Source organism: Acipenser ruthenus, chromosome 7, assembly GCF_902713425.1.
Source record: "Acipenser ruthenus chromosome 7, fAciRut3.2 maternal haplotype, whole genome shotgun sequence".
Taxonomy (NCBI): domain Eukaryota; kingdom Metazoa; phylum Chordata; class Actinopteri; order Acipenseriformes; family Acipenseridae; genus Acipenser; species Acipenser ruthenus.
The window spans coordinates 53,961,209-53,977,780 of NC_081195.1; positions in this window are offsets into that span (position 1 = coordinate 53,961,209).

Genomic DNA, 16,572 nt, shown 5'->3' on the forward strand with positions numbered 1-16,572 from the left:
AGCGTGTAACTGACGCATTATACATGACATTATAATATATATTATAAAATTGTTCTAACATGTTATAGCAACAAAAAGACAGCACAACTGGATTATAATACTTATTATTTCTAATAATATTCTATAACTGTTAATAGCATAATTAATAACATGTTTATAGATTGTTTATAATCACTTATAATGGATACCTAAACTAAAGTGTTACCACTATATCCCTGTTATCATTAAACCACATTTTCTGTGTGGGATAATTATTGCAAGTGGGTTATAATCTAGCTACATGAGATTTGTTAGATTTAAGGTGGGCGCAAGCACTGCAGATAAAGAGGCATACCACACTCAAAATACTAAAGTGAAGTGTCTTTTCTTAACAAAAATATTGTTAGTGGTTAACACAATACTTTCTTTTGGCAGTGCCTGTTGATTAATGCTTTGCCATGGGTATTATTTCAAAAAATCACCCTCACAAATGTACTTTACAAACAATAAGACACATTCAATCAGCTAAAGAGAGTATATATATAAAAGCTTAATATACACTGCTTGTGTCATTCTACACTGAAATGTTGTCTTGTTTTACTGATTATGTGGCATCCCAAGCAATGCACAAAGTTAAAACCCAACAGTTAAAACCCTGAAAAGCAGCCATGATTTCAGTTACACAGATGCCTGTACTGAATGTCAGATGAGGTAATTGGGTTTGTGCTTAGACAGGGTAAAGGCCAGCTTAAACTGGGATGAATTCTCACTGGAGCCAAATCTGAATTAATTAACATCAATGGATCTGAATTTCTATTGTGAGAAGGCATTGACCTGGGCCTCTTCTAAAATGTGGTTGTGATGTATAGTTTAACAAAAACACTTATAATAAATACCTTACATACAAGATTAAACATGTTTTTCATGTCCATATGCAAAAGCATGTGCAATTGCAGACTGTGTTAGTCATCTTACATCTTTAAACATAAACCAAGATGGAAAAAAAAAAACAGTACCTGAGGCACCCCTGCAGGTTTACTGAATGGTACAATATAATGCACTTCAGTGACACAATCCATAAATAGACATTTGGCGATATATTTTAAAATCAATATTACTTTTAATATACATATTTTTCCCCTACTAGTTAATAATGACATTAGTCCAAAACATTTCAGAAGGATAAACAAAAAAAAGCATAGACAAACATCTGCAGGTTCACGTTTTGCAAAATCAATTGCTTAATTATTTCTGTGGGAATTTCTGCATGTGGGTAGATTTATACTTATCATTTCCTAAACTTAATTAAATCAGGAATAGTATATCAGCGTAGCCATCTACATTTAACCAGTAGTTTAATTTTCATTTCCCTCCATCAAAGAACGTTGGTGTCTCCTCAGATTTACCAGGATGTGAAAGGCAACAATGTCCCATCAAATCGGTAAGGTGACTGCACTGAGGGACCACAATTGGCAGCTGAAGGGGTTGAGTTTATCTTAACAGCCATTGCAAAGCAATGACCTGGGTTACAGCTAGCTCATGTGTTAGTGTAACTGAGACTGGCAGTAATCCTGACTCCTACTCCCCAAGTGTGCCTGCTGTCTCTTTTAATAGACTAAACACATATGTCTCTTTTAACAGTTAGAAGGTGACTTCATAATTGGCTTGTCACAAATGACAGTTTTTAATGGTTTTAATAGAATAATATAAAATATATATTTCATATTTATTGTTTCTAAAGAACTTGTTCAAAAGGGCATGGAAAATATTTGGACAGTATTGAAGCCATTACAAAACTTTAATATGCAAATCTATGGAAAATGAAGGTAAAAAGGTAAGATCCAAAACAGGTATAGTATACTGTAGCAATTGTTTAAGTAAGGTTGCAGATAGTTTGCCATTGGCTGGGCATTTCTTTGGTTACCCCAGTCTAAACCCCCTGCCCCTCCCAAAAAAACCAAAACAACAAACAAACATGTATTCACTTCTTAAGAAATGGCCGTACCATTTCGAACTTTATTACGTTTTCTCACAAACTCCTATGCTGAAAATGTCAAGGATGTTTCAGGATAACAGTACACATGATTTTACTACTTCAATGCAATTGGGCAGTAGATGAGATTTCCCTTACTTTAAACAGCAGCCATGGGATCTTTTCAGGGTCCCTGACTGAACTTGGCCTTGCCCTCACTTTGTTGTAACTCTACACCCAGAGAGAGATGGCTGATATGGAAGAGGCTGAAAGTTCAATCTGCTGGGACCAGGATTCATTTCAAACCCATCAGTGTCAGTTATTTCACTAAGTGGTGACATAATCACAATCCCTACATTCCACTGGGACTCCTCTTGGGCTGTCTCTCATTTGCTGACTTTACTCCCAAAGAATGCCAAATATAAGGCTAACTGAGAAAAGGGGCTTTGAAGGACTGGTTGTAATTTACGAAAAGGGATCAGGTGACAAAATAAGCATAATGGCTAAAGCAATGCTTTTTTAAAAATATATACATTTACATGTTCAAACGTTTAGCTTTTTTTTTTAAATCCCAGATAATCCAGAATTTTAGATAAGAAACACTGTCAGCAAAGACAAAGACGATGGCACATTTTCAATAATTTAATAAAGCAATAAGGAACTCAGTGCAACAGTTGAACTGCTCTTTTGTGCAACAAAGTTTTTTTTAAGAGATTTGCACTAGATTTTTTTTTGTTAGGAACTTGTGGAAATACACAATTGCTTATTGAAGAAAGGGGAACTTGACTTTTTTTTTTTTGTTGATTTATTTTAATGACAAATGTAGTGCCCATGAAAGGTTCTGAATTGAAGGCAATGGAAATGTTCATACTCTATTTATCCACAGAGAAGGTACAGCATAGGCAACAAAAGCATGACTGGTCAGACTACCAGAATATAGGGCTAGAATCATCATGCAAAGGGTCATGTAGAGAAGACAGAGTCTCCAGTGCTCTTAAAAGCTCCAACTATGATGATGTATTTTCAAGGCTGAGATCACTAAATTGCTGATGTGCCCACGACATCCCCCATATATGAAAACCACTTCTGACCTTTGCTGAAATTTAACCTTGAAACCTTGAAGCAAACAAATGACAAGTGCACAAATAAAATTATAAAAACACATTCAGAATGACTGTTTGAGTTTCATGATTTTTTGTTTTCTTTTATATATCATAGTGATTTGGGGTTCCATAACTACACATTTTTTCCTACACCAACACACATATACTTCTAAGAATGTACTTTCTAAATGATTTTACATAATATACAGAGAATTATGAATCAGTCTATTCACAAAATGATTTGCAATCAAGAGACTTCAAGATGCTAAAAAGTGCTTTTGCTTGTAAAAACCAGGAGAACCACAAACAAAACTGAAAAAGTGAGTGTCAAAACCATGGTTTCTCTGACATGTAATTAATGTTGCAGCAGTGATTTTATTCTGCTAGTAAGATATTTTAGCTTGTAAAATTGTAAAATCAATCTGGCATAGTATTAGAATATTCACAGATCTTTATTAATCAAGTGTAGAAACTCAGAACCTCCAAAAGTGGAAAGAGAATCTATAACTACTGCAATAAATATGTAAGTAAATTGTATTCAAGAACAATAGTATTAACATGCTTTGCCCAATCCTATTACACATGATACTCTACCAATTAATAAATGCATCTTCCAAAAAAATGTAATTTCCTTTAGATGACATTAGTTACTGAGCATAAAGTACTGAATTTCCATGTATAGCACCATATAGACTTTCCTGTTGGAAACTCCAGCATTTGCTGGTCTTAAGATTTTATAAATTACTGGAACTGGAACTCTATAAGCACTTGTCACAATAGAGTAGACAATCATTAACAATGTCACAGTGGATTTACAGTAAAAGGCATTTTTGAATGAGTTTTGTTCAGACTAGCAAAAAAGTGTAGAATCATCACTTGTGTGACAAACAAACTAAGTCAGAACAAACTTCATATGAGTTTTTGGCTTTTAAGTGGATACGACCTTTAATATGAAATAGAGCTTTGGGCTTAACCAACACTTACATTTGATCATTACCTTGTGTGTTTCACAGCCAGTATAAGAACATTCACATCTCTTGAGGGATCAAGACTAGATTATTTTCCATGATTGCTTTGACCTTTTTCTTAGGTTTGGGGGAATGGGGATGAGGAAATGGGGCTGGGGGGTGAGGGGGGTTATGTTTAGTCACCCATATCACTTTTCTGTTTCATTGGTCATATACCAATGGGATGCTGTCAGAATATTGTCGTGCCATTATCCAATGGAATAGCTCTTCAGGAAAATAAACCATGATAAATTCTTGGTAATACATTTTCATACACAAACTTTTACCCATCAAAGAGGATCACCAGGCCATGCATACCCTTAATTCTAGAATGTTATTAACCTGTTTTATAGGCCATTCAACACACTTTCCATACGCCTGGTATATATGTGTTTTAAATTAAGGGCTTACACAATGTTCATACAAGTTTTGAACACTGCCAATGTAGTGGTGTGTTTAACAGGGTGTTATAATGACTAACACTAAAGAAAAGGAACAGCTGTATTTCTTGATTGAATCCACCCCTAAAGAACACAACTACATACAGGTCCTGGATGCAAACTTACATACTTAAAAATCTTTATATGAATAGTTATTTTGCTTAAATAGCCTCAGTGAAATTGTCTACATACTGTAGTCACATTGTCATTAGGGAATATAAGATAACAGTTTTTTTCTCTGGTTAGGTTTTATATAGAGATTTCATATCCTAACACATAAAACTTCAGTTTGATGCTTACCGGTTAAATCAGTTACTTGCTATACTTGAGTTAAGAAATACGTCAACCAATGCTTTCAAAGGCAATACAAAAAAATACATATATACTGTAAATATTTTTTAATCTGCAGCTTAAAAATAATATAATGATATAAGGAATGCGCACTAGATGGCACTAATGAATGGGTGAGATGCACAATACTAGAAACAACTAAACTGCATTGCTTGTTGTTTGTTTTTTAACAAAATGGAACACCCATATGTTTTATAGTTTTATAAAAATGTCAGTTATAAATTCCAAATTTAAAATGAAAGTGTTAAGTGGCATTAGTTGTAAAACATTCAAACATGAAGACAGGTGGACTTACAGTATACAGGACTATATACTCATTCTGTATTTTATATGTTCTGTAAATTCTATAGCACTATATACTCATCCTATATTTTGAAAATAAACTTGTGTTCAGCAGTACAAGATATATTCCTTAGTGTTTGCAGTGTATAGTTAAATGAAAGGGTGACTAAAAACATGGATGTATTAGGCGTCACATAAACGCTATGAGAACAGTTGAGATGAACTATAGAGTGAAACAGAAAAATAACACTTCACTGAAGCAAGCTTAACTGTTTCATTCCGATTCTTGACTGAATGTTGAGAAATTAGTTTTTGCTCTCAATGCTTCAAAAACAACACTGTATATTACCATAAGCAACAGTATCACAATTATTTAAATTTTTTTACACAACACTATGCACTATAATAATGAGTTCCTGGCTTTTGGGTTGCAAATACAGTAGAAACCTGATGACTGTCTTCACCAATCCTCTCGATCGAGCAATGCTCCATGGGACTGAGAACTGGAGATGGGCTACAAACCTAAAGGGATGATTTTCCTATTATAAAGCATGGACTAAAACTCTCCAGAATCATAACTACAATTACATCTATTGTCTCAGGGTGAATACAGCACAGAACAACACATACATAGACTAATCAAAAGCAGACAAGACTAAATGCATTGTTGAGCCAAATCCTTCAGATTCTGTTGAAATGTGACTGAGACTGGCTTTTATTTATGCAAAAGCCTAAATATGAAGTTCAGATAACAAACATGAGTTGTTCTGAGAACACAAAACAACTTTTAGGTTGTGAAACTGTTTCAGGAATATACCCCCCTTAATTAAGGACATCAGCTCAATTTGCTTTGATACCCAATTTGCAACATCTACACTACTGGTACTAAAGAGATTATCAGTGCTTGTAATATATGTGGGTATGCTCAATACCTCCATGCTGTACCCAGTGGTCAGATGTAAATGGTGGGGACTGATTCAAAATCAAAATGGTACATTTCAACAAAGTATAGAATTGTTTCTCAGAGGAAATTTAAACCATAAAGGACATATCATGCGTTTCAGTGTCAGAAGCTGAGAAAGTAGTATCCCATATCTTGTCAAAATCTTCTAAATATTTCCGCCAGCAAATCAAATGAGGTAGACCTGTAGTCTAAAATGATAAGGGTTTTGTTCACCACATTTTCAAAGGCCATTTTGGTATTGTGTTTAACTTCTAGTCCTAAAGATGAAAAACAAAATGTGTCTGTGATTAGAATAAAACATCACCATTTTTCTTTAACATTAGTATGCCATTTAAATAAAATGTGCTGCAAAAGTTCATGTAATATGTCAATGGAAACTATATTTGCAGTTTATAGTGAAGAGAGGAAATTGACGGTTTTTATTCTTTTCAATTTACTCATTATAGTCATTACACTACCAAATTAGTCTATTCAAGGCACATCAAGGCGTCTTAGGTGCTACTCTTTATGGGGTTGTGAACAAGCATTCTGCCTAATAATCATCTTATTAACCCCCACTCTCCCATCCTGTTTGAAGATCTTAGTTTTTATAGAATAACACATGAGGGAGGCCATTTTGAAAAGGCAAGGAATATTTTTGAGAGGCATACTAAAAAACATATTGGAACAAAACAGCTCTTTCCAGTAGTTGTGTCTCGCTTGTTTAATACCATTACAATTGTTTTTTTTCCTCTTAAAAAAACTGACTGCCATTGCATGGCCCTAGAATTTAACATTAAACATTTGCAGAAATGAAAAACCCCAGTAATAGTGGACAGATCTGAACAATAAACACCTAAAAACACATACTTTTGCCAGTCCTATTGTCACTGCTCATAACACGCACTTTATAAAAATGGACCCAAGCATGCAAGGACAGATGCTTCCAGTCAAGGTTATAAACAGATCGAGGGTACCACAAAATGGTTTGAAGTCATTCACATTATCTTCCTACTGTAAATCTCATCAAGCATTTACTTGCCTAAGCACTGATGATGTGCAACAGAAATGCTCTTGCAGGAATGGAAGACGTTCTCCATCTGCAACCTATACACATCTGATTGTCAGTATGGCAGGATGTGTGGCAAGTCTGACCTGCTATAGCCAATGGGGTGGGTTGGGGTGGCATTGAGAAATGAACATAAGATGTGTTACAGAATGTAAGCAATTCTGCAAAATCAGCAATATTTAAAGCTGTTTAAACCCCCGAAAAGGTTAGAATGGATGTCATGGAAAAAAATGATTGCATTTCCTCAACAAACTGAAAATGTTCCATGCGAATGCAAGCTCTACAGTACATGCAAAAATTCAAGCAAAGCATGTGATTGACATCCTTTGGTTTGCTTACCTTCGCCCTAGCCACATTCAGTCTGGCAGTGTTCTGCTGTACAAAATAAACTGAAAGCACAATAAACATAAAAAAAAATCACAATAAATTCAATTTGCTCAAAATTACATTATTGGTGAGAGATGTATAACAGTATTTTGTGCTGTCGTCAAAAAAAAAAAAATTATAATAGTTTATATATATATATATATATATATATATATATATATATATATATATATATATATATATATATATATATATATATATGATATTATCAGGATTTATGGTAGTTAGAAGCAGAGAAACTACCTTGACTTTCCATACGGGACCACACTTTATGGGAAAAGTATCCCAATAAAAGAGGCAACCAATAACATGTTACCCACTGACGTTTGGATGAAACAGTAGATGCTGTGACATGAAGTTTTCACAGCCAGGGAGGATGCACTGCCTGATATCAAATAAAAATCAAGATCAACACTGTTATAATTGTGTCAAAATATATTATTGGAAAACTTACCATACAGCAAGCAGCAGTAGGTACTGTGTTTAGCAGTAAACTCTACATCCTGTTCACTAATGCTATAAGATTCATTGCTTTAAAACAAAACAAATTGGATAATATAACCAACAGAATAACAAAAGAAAAACACTAACTGTCTACTATCTAAGAACTAAAAAAAGGAGAACAACTTTCCTTAACCCTTTTAGCAAGAGAAAGATGATGATAAACACAGAGATTCATTTCAGAGCAGGTTCTGCCAGAAATCTGCCGTTACCTAAATTATTCAAAAAGGGGTTTTCTGTCATGGTACAGACTAATTGTAACTGCATTATTATTGTTCACTGAAGGGTGAGCGATCCTGGAAATAAATCTTCATACCTGGTAGTGACAATGAAAGGCAAAGACATCTATTGGCAAGATTGCTCTTTTCTGTGGTGACCATTTGGAAGCCTCTATGAGATGGACAGTAACAATGCATTTAAAGTCTATTGACTGGTATTAAAAGTAGGGTGACTAGATTTACAATGCTCAAAACCAGAACACATTGTTAAATAATCGATAAGACTAATTCAACCATTTAAATAGCCATCCTCGCACTTTTAGTATTAACTTTTTTTTTTTTTTTTTTTTAAGCAGCTAGCTAATTTCAGTACACTCCTGGGTGTATAATTTGTGGCTAATTAGTTTAACTTGCCATATTGTGTTATATATGTATTGCTACTGTTTTATTGAGATAATAATAATAATAATAATAATAATAATAATAATAATAATAATAATAATAATAATAATAATAAATTCTGTAGAGCATAGTTTAAAATAAATTTACGTTTTGGCATTTTTCTTGGACAAAATCCCGCCAGAACTGAACAGCTACAAAATTCCTGTATTACACATAATTGTAGATTTATATTGAATGTAAATGAATGGCACACTGATGAATAAGCATGTATGTCTGTCTGTGTTAATTGCTTTATAAAAATAATATTCTTGATTACCCTAGTACCTCTTTTTAAAACTAAGGTTGGGACCATATCAAAACTGACAACCCACTAATCGCACTTAACAAAACTGTATTTAATAGCGTTTTCTTTTTATGAGTAGAAGAAACAAAAAAAAAGGAAACGCTATTAAATACAGTTTTGTTAAGTGCGATTAGCGGCTTGTCAAAGTTTTGATTTGGTCCGGGCCTAAGTTATACTGTATAAGCAGTTGTTTATGTTATTTTGACAAAAGGTAGTGGTTGAAAACCGGGACTTTTTTAAGATTTTGAGAAAAATGTCGGGACACTGGGACCTTTGATGGAAAACCGGGGCTGTCCTGGTTAAGCCGGGATGTCTTGTCACCATAGCTAAAAGAAACTGGAACTCAGTTTAAAATAACGCTGAAGTCCTACAAGAGCAAATGTCTTTATTTGCACGTTTAAATATTTTATCCCTATGCTGCATCAATTCCTTGTTTTCCAAATAGTTACAAATGAAGTAATACTGAAATGAACAAGTACCAGTCGGTTAGAATTTAAAGCCCTTGCTTGTACTGTGATCCTTGAAATATGTATTTGTTTACAACTGTAAGTCGCCCTGGATGAGGGCGTCTGCTAAGAAATAAATAATAATAATAATAATAATAATAATAATAATAATAATAATAATAATAATAATAATAATAATAATAAAAGCAGCTCCAGGAGGTGTAATTTGTCATTATGCCTTTACGAATGTGATTATCTCAAGTTAGTCACACCACTGTCGTGTCATAATGCTTAAATGTAAAACATATATAACTAAATATTTTCTTATCTCTTATCTATCAGATATACCGTATAGCTTCTGTATGGTGTACACACTTGTAAAGTAAGGCACATTGGCTTCCAAAACAGTTCCTGTTGTCTCTCTAATTCTTAAGCATCTTTCTGTGGTAAACTATCATCACAAGAGGCCTGTGTTTAATAGCTATATGGTTTTTGTACCAGATCCTTAGCTGTGGTCAGACCTATTTATATACAATTCAAAACAACTGGAAAATATGCACCAGTGTAAGTAAGTACAGTAATAACAGACGGCTCTTATACACATAGAGGTTCCTTTTATTCTTCTTCTAATGTACAAAATCAAAATCAACTCTCAGATTCAACTTTCTTATGCAGGTGTTTACGTAAGTCACTAATAAAAAGGGTTTCTACAGATGTAAAAGTAGGTGGCTGTGCTGATGACAGTAGGGGGGTCATGAGTAAAGGAAGCAGATGGCATCATAAGTGTTTTTAAGCAAAATAATTTTGGATGCTTATAGCTTGCAAAGTGTTAATACAGTACATAATGTTAATGGTAACTCTGTCTATTCCAGTATTGAGTTAGTTCACCTATTGTTGATCAAAACACCTTAAACATGTCCAGTACAATGTATAGTACAAAGACACATGCATATATGTATTCTTAAAATAATACAATTACAAAAAATTATAATAAAAATAAAAATAAATACCCATAACTTCAAACCGTGCATTCAGAATTGTAAGGTATAAGTATAAGAAACTAAGGGGCAGATTAAATCTAAGTTCTGGGCACTGCTTTAGCTAAGTTTATAGTCAAGTATATTTCTTAAATATGCATATGTCCCATGTCTATTCATTATTAATTCCCATTATTTTTGTGGTTTTGCGATACCCCATCGCACATGCTTTTACTATGCTTTTATTAAACAAAACGCTTTTGAGAATGGGTTTTAATGAATCGGATAGGTTTACAATCAATACATGAATACATTTTTAAAAAATGGCGAATACATATACAATTATTTTAAATGGTGAGTGATTGAAATATATAAGCATGTTACACAATTTTGTGTAGCCAGCACAAGTTTTAATTAGCCTAACAGTTCTTTAAAAAACATTAATGATATTAATGAGATATATATATATATATATATATATATATATATATATATATATATATAGGCATATGTACATAAAAAGTTAAAAAGATTAAAAAATCTTTTATTTTCAGGATGTTTCGGACAAAAGCCCTTCTTCAGCTTTTTAAAAAGAAAAGTAAACACAGTGCAGTAAACTTGTTGTTATTCAAGAATTGTAATCATACAAATATTCTGTGGATGATGTCATGAATATTAGAATAGAATGTTCATTCCCAGAGGTTCCAAAGTTCCAAGTTTGAAGATAAACTCTTGTTCCTTTTGTTTCCGAACAACATTTGTTCCATAGCACTGCTTGCTCACACAGACTGTGATGTCTTCAGCAGTGTGATCATCACTGTTGAAGTGATGGGCTACTGGAACTGCAGCGGTGTTAATGTGAATGCTTCTTAAGTGTTCTACAAACCGGTCTGCTAAACGCCTTTTTGTTTCCCCAATATACAACTCGTTGCATTTCTTGCAGATAATGCAGTAGACTATTCCTTTAGCGTTACATGTAAAATGTTCATGAATGTTGAATGAAGATTTAATGCCTTTAATCGCTGTTTCAGAATGAATGTATTTATTATTATTATTATTTATTTCTTAGCAGACGCCCTTATCCAGGGCGACTTACAATTGTTACAAAATATCACATTATTTTTACATACAATTACCCATTTATACAGTTGGGTTTTTACTGGAGCAATTTAGGTAAAGTACCTTGCTCAAGGGTACAGAAGCAGTGTCCCCTACCAGGGATTGAACCCACAACCCTCCAGTCAAGAGTCCAGAGCCCAGAGCCCTAACCACTACGCCACACTGCTATTTACAGGTATTACATCGTGGTCTATTACATGGATATGTGCCTTTCAAAGGTTCCCCAGAAGGACGAATATCACTGTGTACCACATATTCTCTTATATTCTTGTGTCTTCTATATGACATCAAGGGGGGAGTCTTGAAAATAGGCGCTGTAGATCTTGTTGTAAAATTGTAAAGTTTATTTGTACAATTGTCTGTATCTTTCTGTTGGTAGGGTGGTAAGTGAGGACCAGAGGGATTCTATCATCTGTGTGTTGTATATTGTTATTATATAAAGCATTTTTTCTATTTATATTTGAAATACGGGATTTAGCTTTAGTGATGATCTTGTCTGGAAAGCCACAATTTCCAATAAACATACACACGTCCTCGCTTTTGGCGAAGAAATCTTGATCGTCGCTGCAAACACGTCTTAACAGTTGTGAATAGAGAATCGAGTGACGGCAAGCCTTAGGGTGTGAGGAGTCATACTGCAGATATGAATGAGAATCAGTTGGTTTGTAGTACACAGTGGTGTTAATGGTGGAATTCAAAACTGTGATGGAAATGTCTAAGAAAGATATACTATTGTCAGTTTCTGATATGTTCCATGTGAAATCCAGGGCTGGGTGGAAATTAAAACCACCCGATTTCCACCCAGCGAGGAAATGTGTGTGCTTTTTGGAAATTGTGGCTTTCAAGACAAGATAATTTGTGTTTGCCTTACATCGTTGAATCGTTTTGGGCACTCTTGTTGAATTCTTCGGGAGCCGGACGAAGAAGCATTCATAGATGCAGCTATCTGTTCCCATGCCCTTTTCACGTATTAGCCCTGGGTGCGCAGTGTTTTGTGCCATATAATATTCTTCTAGTGCTTCAACCTGCTGCAAAAATATCTAGTGGCATGGAGTGTTCCTTTCATTGTCTGCGAGTTGCCCATGCGCTGTCAAATTTCACTGCATGCTGCGATGGTGTCTCTTCCATGTTGGATACAGATAACATTGAGCTAGCGCTGCTTATTCTTTTTCTCAATTCAACATTGCTGAGCATCCTGGTGCCAGTGCAAACAAGTTCTTAAAGGGAATGTTACTGGCTCGCGATTGGGCATCAGATTTCACCTCCACCTCCCACTCGGCAGTGGTTGGTGTAACGCAAAGACATCGCGTCGGATTCCAGGTGCTAAATCTGATCAAAATCACTCTCTTGGGACAGATCCCCTCACTGCACGCTACCACAATGACTTTGAACGTTGCCCTTGTACTTGTCTCCGTGTTGTCAAAATCAGGCCCTAATTCTAATAATTAGCAATTGGTAAGAAAAGACATTTAAGTAGAGTGACTTGCACAAACAAAAACTAAATCAAGAGAAGAAATGGAAATGTATGTCCTTTTAAAATCAAGACTGAGAGCTTCTGTCTTTTCAAGTCTTTTGTAGCATTTTTATAAGTTTTGCTGCAGGGGCTCAGAAAATACATAACTTTTATGAACACAAAAATGTTTGTTGTTAACTGTGCTTGCCAAGAGTATATCCCTTTTTCAATGAATCTGCTCATGCTCAGCTTTTAGGGGTACAGTGTAGTAAATAATGTCATTTGACCAAGGCAACAGAGACAACACCATTTGAAGGTCTTCTAGACTAAGGTCTAGAAGGGATATATATATATATATGATCTGGGGAATGTACACAGGTCACCACTAAGCCTTTTATTGAAGTCAAATTAACATCAACAACCACAAACATTCTGTGATGAGTAACAATCACTTCTGTAACTAAACAAAACTAGGAAACTGTTTTCTATGAATTCTCAAGTGGTTAAAGCAATGACTTTTCATTATGTATCATTCTTTCATACACAGAATTACATATTTTTGTATCACTTGCCAACACTTAACAAGATTTCCCCCGAAATACTGAGAACACCACAGCTTTTTTGAACAGGCCATCTAGCAGAAGTCAGCAGCGGCTGACTCTTGGAAGTTGTGCACATGCTCAGTAAACTGATAAAACCCCAAATACTGCAATGACAGTTGATTTCTTCCTGTCAGGGCATGCATATAAGCTTCAACCCTCGCTGTTTTAGAACTTTGCTGTTATCATCCTTGAAGGTTAAAATAGCCTAATTGTTAAAAGAAGAAATGGTCACAAGATTGAATTTATAATTAGTTAGCCAGCTGACAATATGCATGATTGTTTAAGCCCATTAATAAGTGAGAAGGTGACATGGGGCCTAACCAGTTATGTACTCATAGAAAAAAGTTTAGATCATTTTTTGAAAGTGATATACAAGCTGCTGATGTTACAGAACTAGCAAGACATACTAAGGAGCATATACACAAACCTCGTTAGTGATACATTTGAAGCTTTTTGACATCAATGTTTGGCTTTCTCTTTATACATTTAGCATGGTGGTAAATTATTTGTGAATAAAGTCCTTAGCTTCATCAGGACATGAAGTAAAGTATATGGGTACCACACAGTAAATGTCACTATACGTTTATTATAGGCATCCTCCGTTGGATAACCAAGGTATGCCTTCCTACACGTAAAACGTTGCCAACTGTATCTATAGGTTGATCTACAGAACATTCTATTTAGAATTTAGCAGTAAACTATGTTAAACTCAAGCGGCACACCCATATGCAGAGGGCCAAGAATGATACATGTATTAAAAAAAAGGCAGATAGCTGGCAAAAAGAGGTTAATTTAATGGTTGACAGAAGATAAACACATCTGTATCATTTTGTGGTAGCTGCAATGCAAAAGTCACATTAAAAAATACATATATAAAATTGTAGATACACAAATGCTTATCTGCCAACTTTCTTCATCCAAACAAATTAAGAAAAATAACAAAATTACATTTATAGTTCCTAAACGCTGATGTATAATAATTGTCATGGTCATATCTTTATTTTAAATCCCAGCAGTAATGATAAATAGTGTAATTAGAAATCAGTTTTTAATTATATATTATATGAACCCTAAAAGAACGTTGGACACTGTCTCAGTCAATCAAGATGAAGCACTGCTTACATAAATGTACATTTTCAAAATCATGTAAGTATGTATATTTCACTCCACTTTATTTTGCTATACGATTTGCCAGACAAATTGTAATAATTGTTGTCATAATAAAACAAAAAATCAACTTGTGTTTCCTAAAAGGGAAAGTTAGTCTTTTTTGTAAAAATGAACAGGAATGTCTGCGAAGAGTTAAGTTGTTCGAATGCTTTAGCTGAAGTTTTCATTTTGCAGAATTTAGTTTAAGCCTAATGCAAAAGCCCTTACCACAATCAATGTCTTAAACTATTATCACTCCTCTTCATCTGCAATGATCTTTATCTATATATTCCATTAACAAAACCACTTAGTTTTTTTTTTCTCATGTATCTGCAAAGTTTTTTTTGTTGTTGTTGTTGTTTTTTAAACAGTGTGCATTTTATTGTGGTGACTTGTAAAACATAAAAATATTAAAATGGTAACCTAACATTACTGCATTACATTAATAAAACATGTGATTGATATAAATTATAAGAAGCATGAATTTTTTTTATTTTTTTTTGTCAGAAATTTTAGTTACAAAAAAAATTAAAATGTAAAGACTTTATAAATCTGAAAGTGTCTTTTTGCAGATAGCTACCACAGGTTTAACAAGGGCCCTGTATTCGTTCACACGTCTACTCTATTATCTTTCTGAACTGATAACAGTATATTACTAAATAGCAGCCTACATTTTTTATATTCTCTTGCATGACAAAGTACAGTAGTCTGATATAAAAATAGATAGTAGAATGTATTTATAATGACATCTTATCAGATGTCTTTGACTTTTACAAAAAAAAAAAAATGCAACTAAAGACGGAAGCCTCATTGTGACGTACAGTACACTTACAATAGTTTTTAATCTAAATCCAAATTGTTGATTGGTGTACATCGTAATCTATCCACAAGATCACAAGGCAAAAATACAGTGTAAAACTAAGCAGGGTGAATTACAAATGTTAACACTTTCAATATGACAGGAAGACATTTAACTTTATTCAATCATAATAATTAACCGTTCAAATAATTTGCCATGAAAAAGTATAGATACTGAAAGATAAAAACAGGCATTTCAGTGTTGCTTTGAACCTGTTTTAAAAGGGGTGAATTAGTAATACATGGTATCCCTCATGAGTGAGATACATATGGCAACATACTGCATTATAAGATGTACAGTTTATAAATGGATGGTTTCCTGTGGAAAAATCTACTAATTTGGAAAAACACTTTTAATGCATCATAAAATTATAACTATGTACATTTAAGTACATTTTACCAGCCGTTTCCATCTCTCATTTAAAAAACAAATAAATACAGACCAAAAATATATATTTTTGTTTCCAGTGATAATTAAAGTGTATGAAATTTAACCTGACAATAATACATGTATTAGATGTGTGTTACGAAATAGTTATAGTATAACCTAGAAATGATCTTTCATCCTTGCATCACTTGCTTCAAGCTTGCATGTTGCATGTCTTGATGAATGTGCAAGCAAACATGCAAGTTAAAAAACATTTGACATACCGGTAATTAAGAAGTATTCAGAGTCTTGCAAGCTCATTTGGTAGTCCTTATATCATTCAACATAACTATTGTATTTTTACAGTCAAAGAATACTGCTGTGCAAATATGATCTTATTCAGCTACCATATATATATATATATATATATATATATATATATATATCAATATTGGAAACCAGGACAAGAAATAAAGCTGATTATATCTATAATTTGTGTTATTGTTTTTTAAATCCTGATATTTGTTTTTCTTTAGTGACCACAGAACCACAGTCCGTTTAGGGCATACCCTTTGTGGACAGTTCTCAGGTGGAACAAAGTTAA